Source organism: Panthera pardus, unplaced genomic scaffold (assembly GCF_024362965.1).
Source record: "Panthera pardus isolate Hobbes unplaced genomic scaffold, ASM2436296v1 HiC_scaffold_15, whole genome shotgun sequence".
NCBI classification, from domain to species: Eukaryota; Metazoa; Chordata; class Mammalia; order Carnivora; family Felidae; genus Panthera; species Panthera pardus.
Window position 1 is genome coordinate 75,731,622 of NW_026526710.1, and position 12,655 is coordinate 75,744,276.

A 12,655-nucleotide genomic window follows, 5' to 3' on the forward strand; every position below is an offset into this window, starting at 1 on the left:
GCATGATCTCGCGGTTCATGAGTTCAAGCCCTGCATCAAGCTGTCTGCTGTCAGCACAGAGCCCGATTTGGATCTTCTGTCCGCCTCTCTCTGCCTCTCCCCAGCTCACACTCTCTCTCTCTCTCTCTCTTCCAAAAATAAATAAACATTAAAAAAGAAAAGAACTATACCTAGAAACAACCTGAGTTTTAGAAACATAATGTAGAATGGAACAACCAAGATCCAGAAGACTACGGAATATGTAGAATTTTAATAAACAATTTGGCATTGTATTGTACATACCCTGGAGAAACTCTTGCATTATCTGTGTACCTATGCAGAGTCTCTCTAGGGCGGGGGTCAGTGAATTACAGCATATGGCCTACCACATGCTTTTGCAAGTAAAATTGTATTTGAATACAGCCACACCCATTTGTTCATTTCTGTTTCCCCACCACAGTGACAGAGTAATGGTAATAGAGACCAGATGGCCCACAAAGACTAACATATTTACTATCTGGCCCTTTACCAAACACATTTGCTGCCCCCTACTATGCTACAGTACGTGTAAGATAGTGCCAATTTTTTTTTAACATTTATTTATTACTGAGGGACAGAGAGACACAGCGTGAGCAGGGAAGGGGCAGAGAATGGGGGAGACACAGAATCTGAAGCAGGCTCCAGACTCTGAGCTGTCAGCACAGAGCCTGACACAGGGCTCAAACTCACAAACCGCTAGATCATGACGTGAGCCAAAGCCTGACGCTTAACCGACTGAGCCACCCAGCCTCCCCTAGATACTGCCAAATGTTACCAAAGCTCACAAAGAAGCGAAAATAAACAACCTATTGTTTTCTCATATTTTCATGATAAGGATATACAAATAAAACCAGGGAATGATGAATAAAAATTCAGAATAGTGTTTTCTTCACGTAGGAATCAGAAGGTAGAGGATGGAATGGGGAGACATACATAGTAAATAGAAGTTAATGGCACTATTCCTTCTATGCATTAAATATTGTACTAGAAATATAACAAAAAGTAAATTTAAAAAACCAAAATAAATAATTCCAGAAAAATTTCTCAGGACAGAATGACATAAGCTTCCAGATTAAAAGAGGCTGAGTACCAGTAGAATTGTACAAGAGTAAGTCCACCATTATGAAATTTCAGGACATTGCAGACAGAAATTCCGTAAGCTTCCAGAGATCAAAGTTAACGTCATAGACAAAAGATCAGAAATTAGAACAACTTTTGAGTTTTTACTAGCAAGGCTAAATACTAGACTATGACAGAAAATGCCTATTGGTATTTCAGAAGGAAAATATTTTTTAGCCTAGAATCCTATACAACACCAAACTAATAATTTAGCAAAGGGGAAGGGAAAGGCATTTTGAAGTATTCGAGATCTAAAAAGTTACTCCCTGTGCCACTTTTTTCAAGTTGCTAATGGAGCATGTGCTCGACAACATTGGGTTAGTGAACCAAGAGAAAGATGATGAAGAATGTAGGATAAAGAGAATCCAATCCCAGAGAGACATAAAAAAAAAAAAAAAAAAAAAAAAAAAAAGAACAACAGAAAAACCCACAATCCTCAGATTCTAAGTCATCACAAGAGGACAGACTTTCAGGAGCCTTGAGACCAACTATTTGGTCTGAACCAGATCAGAGGCTCTGAGCATCGTTATTTTAAGAAAATGAAATTGATTAGATACTTCACGTGCATTACATATAGTACTCGTTTGTCTTACAACTGGAAGTGTGTGCCTTTTGACCATGTTCTTCAAGTCCTTCTTCTCCCCAACCCTTGTCTCTGGTAAACCCAAGTCTGATATCCTTTCCTATGAGTTTTTTCTTTCTTTTTTAAAGATTCCATGTATAAGTGAGATGATATAGTATTTCCCTTTTTCTATCTAACTCATTTCACTTAGCCTAATGCCCCGTGGGTCCATCCATATTGCAATACTCCTGCCATTCCTCCTATTTTATGGCTAAATGATATTTCATTATATACATACCCAACTTCTTTATCCAGTTATCCATCAGTGGGCATTTAAGTGGTTTCCATGTCTTGGCTGTTGTAAATAATGTTGCTATGAACATGGGGGTACAGATGTCTTTTCGATTTAGTGTTTTCATTACCTTTGGATATATTCCCAGAAGTGGATTTACTGGATCATATGGTAGTTCTATATTTAATTGTTTGAGGGACTTGATACTATTATCCATGGTGGCTTCACCAATTTACAGTCCCACCAGCAGTGGACAAGGGCTCCCTTATCTTCACATCTACACCAACATTTGTTATCTCTTGTCTTTTGATGGCCATGTAACAGGCATGAGGTAGTATCCACTGCAGTTTTAATTTGCGCACAGCTAATGACTAGGGATGTTGAACATCTGTCCATGTATCTGCCTTTCATATATCTTTCATATATCTTTGGAGTGATGTCTGTTCATGTCCTTTGCCCATTTTAAATTGGGTTATTTATTTTTATTTATTTATTTGTTTTTTTGCTATTGAGTGTCATTAGTTCTTTACATATTTTGGATATTAACTCTTATCAGATATATGGTTTGCAAATACTTTTTCCCATTATGTAGGTTGTGTTTCTACTTTCTTGATGGTTTCTTTTGCTGTACAGAAGCTTTTGAGTTTGATGTAGTCCAATTTTTTATTTTTTATTTTGCTGCCTGTACTTTAGGTGTCATATCCAGAAAATCATTACCAAGATCCTTGTCAAGGAACTTTGTTCCTATGTTTTTTTTCTAGAGGTTTCATGGTTTTAGGTCTTCTATTTAAGTCTTTAATCAATTTTGAGTTAATTTTTGTGAGTGGTATAAGCTGTGGCTCATTTCAGTCTTTTACACGTGACTGTCCAATTTTCCGTTTATCGAAGGGACTGTCTCTTCTCCATTGAGTATTCTTGGCTCCCTTGTCAAATATTAGTTGACCATGTATTATTGTGTTTATTTCTGGGCTCTTGATTCTGTTCCATTGATATGTTTGTCTGTTTTTATGCTAGTGTCAAAGTGTTTTGATGGCTACAGTTTTATAGTATAGCTTGTAATTGGGAGTGTGATATCTCCTGCTTTTTTTTTTTCTTGTCTCATTAAATGTATAAAATAAGATTTATCTTGCTGGGAGAGATTTGTGGTTGAGTTAATAATAAGTATATATAAACTAAATACATTAAAAATGTTTATTTATTTATTTTGAGAGCAAGAGGGAGAGAGAGAGAGTGTGTGAGTGGGGGAGGGGCAGAGAGAGAGAGAGAGAGAATCCCAAGAAGGCTCCACACTCAGTATGGAGCCCTACATGGGGCTCAATCTCAGCATTGTGAGATCATAACCTGAGTCCAAATCGAGAGTCAGACACTTAACCAACTGAGCTACCCAGCCGCCCCTAGATACATTTAAAAGACAAGATAATTAAGAACTCTAGAAAAACAAAACGTGCAAAAAGTACAATTATAGAATATGGCCCAACTTGAATTCCATGCACTTAGTCATAATAATTAAAAAGCAAATATTAATGTAACAAAAATTTAGATATTATTATATACGGCAGGATGGGAGGTGTGCACATGTGTATCTCTAAAGACCATGGTTATATGGCTACTTCTTAAACAGTTTTAGGAGAGATATGGAGGAAAATACCAAAAGAATTAGCTAAAGGAGTTAAAAAGAATTCCTTTCCGGAGTGAGAAATCCGAGAAGAAAAATTCTGTATGCTTTTAATTAAAATTTTAAAAATAAGTTACAAAAATGACACCATAGACCAAAATCTGATGTATTAAATAGGATCATCCCTTCCCGGTTTAACCAACTAACCAAGAAAATACAGCGATATCTGGAATTGGCCTCTCCCTTAAAAGAAATTAATTAAACAAGTCAGCTTGAATCTACGAGGATGAGATGCTTTTTTTTTTTTTTTTTTTTGTAACGTCTTCAGCACATTACATAATCTTTCCATTCATGTGAAGCTGTTCTTCCAGAAACAAGTGTTGTTTGGCAGTCAGAAAGTGGGGGGGGGGGGGGGAAGCATCCTCTGCTCTGACACTCAGAAACTGGTCTGACACAGCAGCCAGGTCATGTCATTCTATTAGACATAAACCTTGTCACAGAATCCCAGCCTCAGACAAGTTACTCTGAGACCACGCAAAAATGAGACAACATAAGCCCATGTCATAATTTTGTTCAAGTACAGGCAAAAGCAAGTTCACTCGGCTGTCCATTAAATAGCAAACACACCTGGCTCTCACCCAAAAATGATTGATTGCTACTTCTTTACCATTTACAGTTTTATCTTCCCTATAAATAAGATTTATGGAGATACCAATCAAGGAATTACACCTCCTCCCTTTTCTGACAGCAACCAATGCAGAGCAAAGCCCAGCCATTAGAACGGTGGGATGCTGGATGATGCCTTGTCATAGGCAGCATGGACAAAGGAGGATCCAGTTTTACATTGTGAAACACTGGGCAACTCAAGAGTGAATATGACATTGTCTCTGTCCTTGAGTTTCTAATAGCTTCTTACCCACAGGAACATAGAATAATACATTTCAAAACTGGAAAGAACATCAAAGTTATTGTCAGTGGAACAGACATCGACCTACAACATTTGGGTTTAATTTAATTCTTACCATTTATTAACACTGAGGCGAATCACTTGACTACTGTTCTGTTTTCTTACCTGTGAGACAATGACTTATCCTACTTAAACAATCGCTGAAAATATTAAATAAGATCATGTGCATTGAAATATTTTGTAAGCTGTATGGGACCATCATAATGTGGGGAGCCCAAAAGGAAAGGAAGCCCCCCAAAGTGAAATGACCTACCCAAGATCATACTGGGTATTATCAGATGTCAGTATAACATTCAAGTGGAGATAATTACCAACAGCACTTCAGCAGTAAAAATAATGATAATAATAATAATATCAATTGCTTATTATGAGTAGACATTCTGCCTTTCACTTTTTCTACATTATTTCATATATAACAAAAAATATTTTAGTCTTTCACGTAGAAGGCGAGGCTCCTTTTATATCTCTCAGTTTTATCCAGAGCTGACGGAATTCGTGAACATTATTATATTTTATATGACTATAGCAGAAATTTTGGAAATGCAGGATATGTGCTTAACTCTCTACATTAATATAAGAAAGAGGATCTTATGCTTCAAGATCATGATGCTATATTTGAATATCATGCAACATAATTTCAATTTGAGTCAGGCTAAATGCTCATGACTCTTCATTAAAAAAGTGTGATGACCAAAGATTCCTCCTTGATGGTAAAGTTTTCCAAAAAATTTTGAAATGGGTTTTATGTGCTCATGTCCAGGAAAACAGGAACTTGTTATGGAGTAAGAGTTGTTAAGCATTTGTAACCCTAGGAATTGGCCACAAAGATATGCGTCCTTGAGTGTTGTGGAAAAGTCTAGAACTTTCCTTGAATAAATGGTATGGATTGATTCTTTATCCCTCCACATATTTGGGTTTCTTAGCATCACTTGATGAAATATGAGACTGATACAGTCTATAGCCAGTTCTGATAAATCAAAGAGCCTCTGCACTCTAAGAAGTCATTACTATAGAAAAGTTAAATTGGAACACAGCACTACACCTTGCCTGTGTATGAAAAGAGACAGAAGCACTTTCATATTAAGGCAACAAGCATATGGGTAAAAATATTGAAATGACTAAGAAGTATGATTGAAACAGTGCTGGAAGCATGGTAAGGGCAAAACTCACCGAGAAATGATATACTTTGGGAGATAATTCATTCAGATAATTCATCTGACTCAGACTTCAGATAAAAAACAAACACTGTAAAAGGATAGATTAAGTCTGGAATGAAATCTCTCTCTCTCTCTCTCTCTCTCTCTTTCTCTCCCTCTCTCTCTGTCTCTCTGTCTCTCTCTCTGTCTCTCTCTGTCTGTCTCTCTCTCTCTCTCTCTCACACACACACACACGCACACACAGCCATCACAAGCCCTGACCTGATGGAAATCTGAGATGTTCTGATCTTTGTATGATCTCATTAGCCTACTCACTTCAATGTCAAATACATAAATCATTTAAATCATTTCTTTCCCTGAAGTTAATACTCTTGCAATTCTATTAGTAGCATGGTGATTAGCAGCATCTTCAAAAAATTTTTTCCCATTGAAAGTTTATATATTTCTGTTTGTAGTCAAATGTCCAAAACTTAGAAAACTGAGGCAAATGAAGTAGCCTTCTTCCCTTGTGTCCTTAACCACCCCCACCCCCACCCTCATTTTCTCTTAGCTTTTAGTCTCCTTTCCTAGTGCTTGATACTTGAGCACTGCTTACAGCTCCTGGGGCCCCAACTCCTAAGATGCCTTCACTTGAACCCTGGAGTAGATGAGGTACTTTCCCTGCCACAGGCCTGACCCTCTCTGTGTCTACTGTAGCTAGTCACGATCAAGGTCTCTATTCTTTTGCTGATGGAGACCTATCTCAGCACCTGCCGCTGAAGTTCTCCAAACTCCTGACCCAGGATCCTCACATTCAACTCATATCGTTTGATGGGATTCACCCTTAATGGCTCCCTGTCCCAGAAGATAAAGTTTTCTATCTTCATAGCAAAGGAGGAAGGAAGAGAAGGAAGGCCACACTTTGAGGCTATCTCAGTAGTGCTAAGGAGGATCAAACTTAGAATACAAGTTTGTCTTCAATTCAGTCCAAAAACATTAAGTGAGCACATATTATATTAAAATTGTGGGAATAGAAACTGACATACACAGTTTCTGTTCGTAAGAGCCTTACCAGGGAGACAAATGTGTAAAAATAGAACTTAAGAGTTTTCTAAGTACAGCAATAAAGCGGACCACTAATGCTAACAAATTTGAGCGTTAAGTGCCAGGTATTAAAGACTTATTTCACAGTATTTAAATTAATGTTATTGGAAAAGAAGGCAGAGGCCAGATCACAGATGGACTTGGACTCCGACTGGACTTTGTCTTGTGTTTACTGAGGACCCAATGAAGAATTTTCAGAAGAGTCATAGCTAGGTCGGATTTACATTAAATAGATGCGGCTTACGGCTTAAGCGACAAGACACTAGAGACGCGGAGATGACGGAGACCAAAGAGTAATAGTTTCAGAGAAAAAAGAAGAGCACATCCACTCAGGAAATATTCAAAACTAAAGTTAGTGGGCTAGTTAAATGATAGATGTGAAAGTGGATGTAAAGAAAAGAATCAAGGATGTTGCTTCAGTTTTGGCTTGGGTGTCTGATAGGCAGATGGGAAGCAGGTGAGGAGGAACAGGGGGACAGAGGTCAGGGATGGATGGACAAAGACAGGCGTTCAAGGGAGGGTGTCCACTAGGAGTCTTCATCCGGCCATCTCGGGATCCCGGGAGAGGTCGAGGTTGAAGACAGAGTTGCAGGAGCCTTTGCTGTCTCCTTTCCACCCCTTCTGCTCTCGTCACCCATGCATCCCACTTACATTCCCGTATTCCTGTCCACGCGTTCCGTGAATTATGACTAATTAACAGAGGGAGAACTGAGCAATCATTTCCCCTCCTTCTCCTCACTTTGACACAAGTCTAAATAAGGCTGTCTTCATTTGAAGGCGACGTAGGTACTCTGACCCCACCCTGTGATAAGATGCATCACTGTGCCCCCGTATATCTACTTTTTTTTTTTTTTTTTTTGGCAGTTCCTTTCTAGAAATCAGGGATTCTCCCAGTCATTTTATATGGGACCAAATCTGAAATCTGTGTCTAAATCATTTATGTATTTTAGTAGTAAGTGTCAATTGGTCTCTGGTCTTTTTATGTACTCTTAATGGGGGAAAAAACAAGATACGCAAATTGGTAAAGAGGGTAAAACAAAAGTAATCGACATCTGGATTTGGAATGCATTTTCTGATTATGTCCTTATTATTATTATTATTATTTTACCTTCTAAGTATGTTTTATGAAAATTACCATTAAAATGTCTTACTTTTCCAGGGCGCCTGGGTGGCTCAGTCGGTTGAGCATCCAACTTCCGCTCAGGTCATGATCTCCCAGTCCTAGAGTTCGAACCCTGCATCCGGCTCTGTGCTGACCGCTCAGAGCCTGGAGCCTGCCTCAGATTCTGTGTCTCCCTCTCTCTGCCCCTCCCCCACTCATGCTCTGTCTCTCTCTCTCTCTCTCTGTCAAAAATAAATAAACTTTAAGGTATCTTTAAAAAACAATGTGTTACTTTTCCTAGGCATACAGTACTGGCCTAGATGTACTCAGCACACACTAGATAAAAGAGACTAAATTAAGACTTGTTAGGTAATATAAATAATCCACTTATCCAAAAATAATCCACAAGGGTAACAGGTTACACGGATCCAGTATTGTATCATTAGATCCTTGACGGAAATGCATCACCACAAGCACAGAGTTTCATCTGGTGTGTAGAATGAGTGAATTCATGACTCACAATGCATTCGGGGGCTGCTCTGGAAATTTGATCTCTCTCTGCATGCTTTTGGCATGACAGGTTGTAGGAAGGTTATTGCTTTTCTCAAGTAGCTGAATCACAGAACACTGGATATTTGTTCCCACAGCCTGCCAGCCGTGGCATCTATGTTGGGGTTATCACTTGGCAACAAGATAAATACCCTGACTGAAGTGTTACACTCCCTAACAGAACTTGTCTCGCGTGCAGACTTTCTCACACTCGTGGCTAGCCCAGGGCAATACCTTAAAATAGGCAAGGTTTGCTTTCTGTTGCCCTGGATGAGGATACTGTCCCTTTCTGTGGCTTTGGCTCACTCATTCAAAGCCACCTCGGTCTTTTGCTTCTCTTCCTCACACAGCCCGAAACTCCTTTTCCTGGCCACCTCTCCCCACTCTGTCAAAACGCTTTCTGCAGGAATTTAGAAACATGTATTATTTCTCCTAGAGCCAAGATGAATTTTATTGCTAATTGTAGAAGGAGGTGTTCATTCTCTGACAGAGGTATTTCAAAAAGTATATACCACACGATGTCTTAGTCAAGGTGGCCCCAAAGTAACACCAAAGAAGTGGCTACTTTCACGTTCATTTGCTCCTGCTTACGGTGACAGCTACTGAAGTTTCTAGGGTGCACCATGCTATTGAAATACTAGGGCTGGGGCGCCTGGGTGGCTTAGTCGGTTAAGCGTCCGACTTCAGCTCAGGTCAGGATCTCGCAGTCCGTGAGTTCGAGCCCCGCGTCGGGCTCTGGGCCGATGGTTCAGAGCCTGGAGCCTGCTTCCGATTCTGTGTCTCCCTCTCTCTCTGCCCCTCCCCCGTTCATGCTCTGTCTCTCTCTGTCTGAAAAATAAATAAACGTTAAAAAAAAATTAAAAAAAAAAAAGAAATACTAGGGCTGATTAATGTTAACGATCTTCGTTGTAAAAACAGTGTTTCAAGATATTTCATGGAAAGTCACTGGTAAGATAAGATTCTTAGATGGAATTTTATGTCAGAATGGGACTTCCCTTTTGGCCTGCAATCGTATCACGCCTTGGATCATTTCAGTGGTGACATTGCTGCTCGTGGAGAGATAGTTCCCAGCAACGGGCAAATCACACGGGAAGGGTGACTGTGGAAGCACCAGTGGTTGTTCATTCAAAGTGGAAAAGAGAAAAGAAGTAACATTGCAAGGCGCTGGGCATGAAGAAGTCATTCAGCAAACACCTAGTGAGCACTCTAATTTGAGCCAAGTGCCTATCTCCGTCACTGGGGAAGACGGTCGTGGATATAGAGTCATGGTACTTACCACGTACGGGGAGACAGACACTGAGTGGTGGTTAAGGGCAGCTCCCTCAGTCACAGTTGGACAGGTGTTTCCGAGCAAAAAACACAGTGCCTGTAATCTCCAAAGTAGAACATTAGAACTTTATTAAACAGTTGTTTTCTTATTTTGGATCTTATTTGTCCTTTCTGCATGTTTCACTGTAGTGCTCCCGGGAAGAAAAGATACACCTTGATATAGACACTTTGATCACGTATTTCTGGTTGTCAAAGTAATGCACGCCTATTGTGGAAAATGGGGGGAATTGTTTAAAGTAAAAAAAGAAATTGACAAACATCTCTAAACTTACTAGAGTCACTTTATATTTTGGCACACTCCCTTCAGGTCCTCTTTCTGCACATATTTTATTTCTATAGTTGAGGTTGTACTGCATGTATAATGTTGCATCCTATTTTCCCCATATGATGATCTCACACATTTTCCTGGAGGATAAGATAAGGAATCTGCTGTTTCCTTATTCCCAACTTCCACAGAAGTGAGCTGACATACAGCTGCTGCAAGTACTATTTCAGGTTCGAGAGACTTCACCTTGTTGATTTTATGATGGTAAGAGTCACTGTGTCGTAGCTCTGGTCTTCTAAACCACTTACTGATTGGAGTATTTCAGTGGTCTCCTGGTAGGGGTCTCAGCCTTCTGGTTCTCCCTCTTCTAGACTTTTCAGATTCTTTTTCTCCTTCTCCTCCTCCTTCTTCTTCTTCTTCTTCTTCTTCTTCTTCTTCTTCTTCTTCCACTTTTTACAAGCAACTTCCCTTCCCCAGAGTTTACGCGGGATGTCTTTAGATTAGATCTCAGCTCAGTCTGATATCAGGTCCCCTCTCCTCTCTCTCCTTCCCCTACAACACCGGCTGCACCAAGCAGATCTCAGACAACTGCTCAACGGTCTTCGCTTCCCACTTCTGCAATTCTAGTGCCTTCCCCTTTCAATCTTCATTTTTTTTTTTTCATTTCTCTTTATTGTTTCCTTGAGGCCCTCACACACATTTATCAATCCTTCCGCCACTCAGTTTGGCTTTTTATCACAAATTGCCTTTTATGCTTCCTCCAGCGGTTTGATGTGTGGCCATAGTTTCTGTTTATACTGAGCTCATAAAATTTCTCTAATCTAGGCAGGAAGGCAACTTCCAAATCTGGCCACCAACAATCACTCCATTGTACTAGCTAACCCTGTGGGACACTTACTGTGTGAAAGATAATACGCTAAGCATCTGGCAAACATGATCTCGTTGATTCTTTACAAAAGTCTATGCCATTTAGGAATGCTTAAATAATATAGACTTATTATTTATCATCTCGTGTAACAATAACAACAAGAATGAAGACTAGAGGTAGGTCATTTCCAGAACTGACTTGGGAGTGCTCTGGTGTTAAGACCCTGCTTTGGCATCTCTGCAAACCTCTTGGCCTTCCTGTGTAGCTGATGTATGGCAGGAGCATCTCCTGGCATCACATCCTCGTACAGTCAGGCTCAAAGTCAGGTAGAAGGGGATGGGATAGGATAGGGAAAATCTCTTTGCGTGCCTCCTTCTTATCAGGAAGGAAAAATGTGCCTAGACATTCCCCAGCAGATTTCTCCCAAGCCTCACTGACCAGAATGTGGTTATATATCTACCCCCCTTGGCCAACAACTAGGCCCCGAGATAAAGGAATCCCTTGACACCTAAACAAAATCAGGGAGAAGAATAGCAAAGAGGATTGCTTCTGTGTAGGCAATGAACAGTACCAGCATTATTAGGAAATTGAAGCTCACAGAGGTTGAGAAAGAAATTTGTGCAAGATTATACAACTAATAAGTGGCAGAAAGAACATTCAAATTAGAGCTTTCTGAGTCTCTCAGGATCCCTATCATTGTTCACCACACTAAAGGGCTTTTCTCGAAAATTTTGACATTTCACTCAGTCAAAAGATATTTTGTAAGTACCGACTTGATGCTCAGCACTGTTCTTGCTGCTAAAGGGGAATCCAGTGTGGAATCTACTGAGGAATAGAAGTTCACTCAAATAAAATACTTAGAACACACACGATTAGATGGTGAATCAATGAATAATACATTTTCATGTTGTAGCTCTGAGAGGTACAGTTCTGCATAGCATGAGTTCACTGAAGATTGTAGAAATCAAACTGGATTTCATGGAATCTCTGGGATGCGAGTAGAACCTCACAGATGTGGGTCAGTGGGGAGAAGGGAGGAGGCATTCCTGTTGAGAAGAATAACTTGGAAAAGTGTCAACGGCTACCTGAAAATTTCATTTGATGTAATGGGAGCACTTAGGAGTTGAAAGCTCATTGTTGAGTGTGGGATTCCAGCTTTTTTTTCATGTGACCTGAGATCTTCCAGCAATTAAAAAAAAAAAAAAATCACATAATTTGGCTTTTGGCTGCCAGACACAGATTCTGAAGAACACGCCTATCCCATTGTCCCTCTGATAATAACGAGGGGTTTGGGTTAAGGCACCTCCACTCATTATGGCCAGAGACTCAACCGAGCAAGATGAGGTGAGGGTCGATCTGGTTCTGTGAACCACAGCCAAGATAAGCAGCTCACACGGGGCTCAAATCCATAGTCTTGGTTTCATCGGCATGCAGGTTGTCAACCCAGCTCCCACGCATGGCCATGGAGCTCCCCATAGCAGCGGAGAAGAGATATGATTTTACTTCCACTCATCCCTTCTTGGGGATTTCCATATGTAACAGGAAAGCAAAGAGAAGAGAAGCCACCTTCACAGTGTGTTGCACTTTTCAAAAAGCTACAGCACTACGAACAGTTTTAGACCCAAATTATCTTTCACTGTGTCTTTTATCTGTTTCTGTTCCTCAAATTCCTTTGGCTGTATCGAAACACCTAGTGATTTTCTTCAATCAAGTTTTCAACATCGTGATT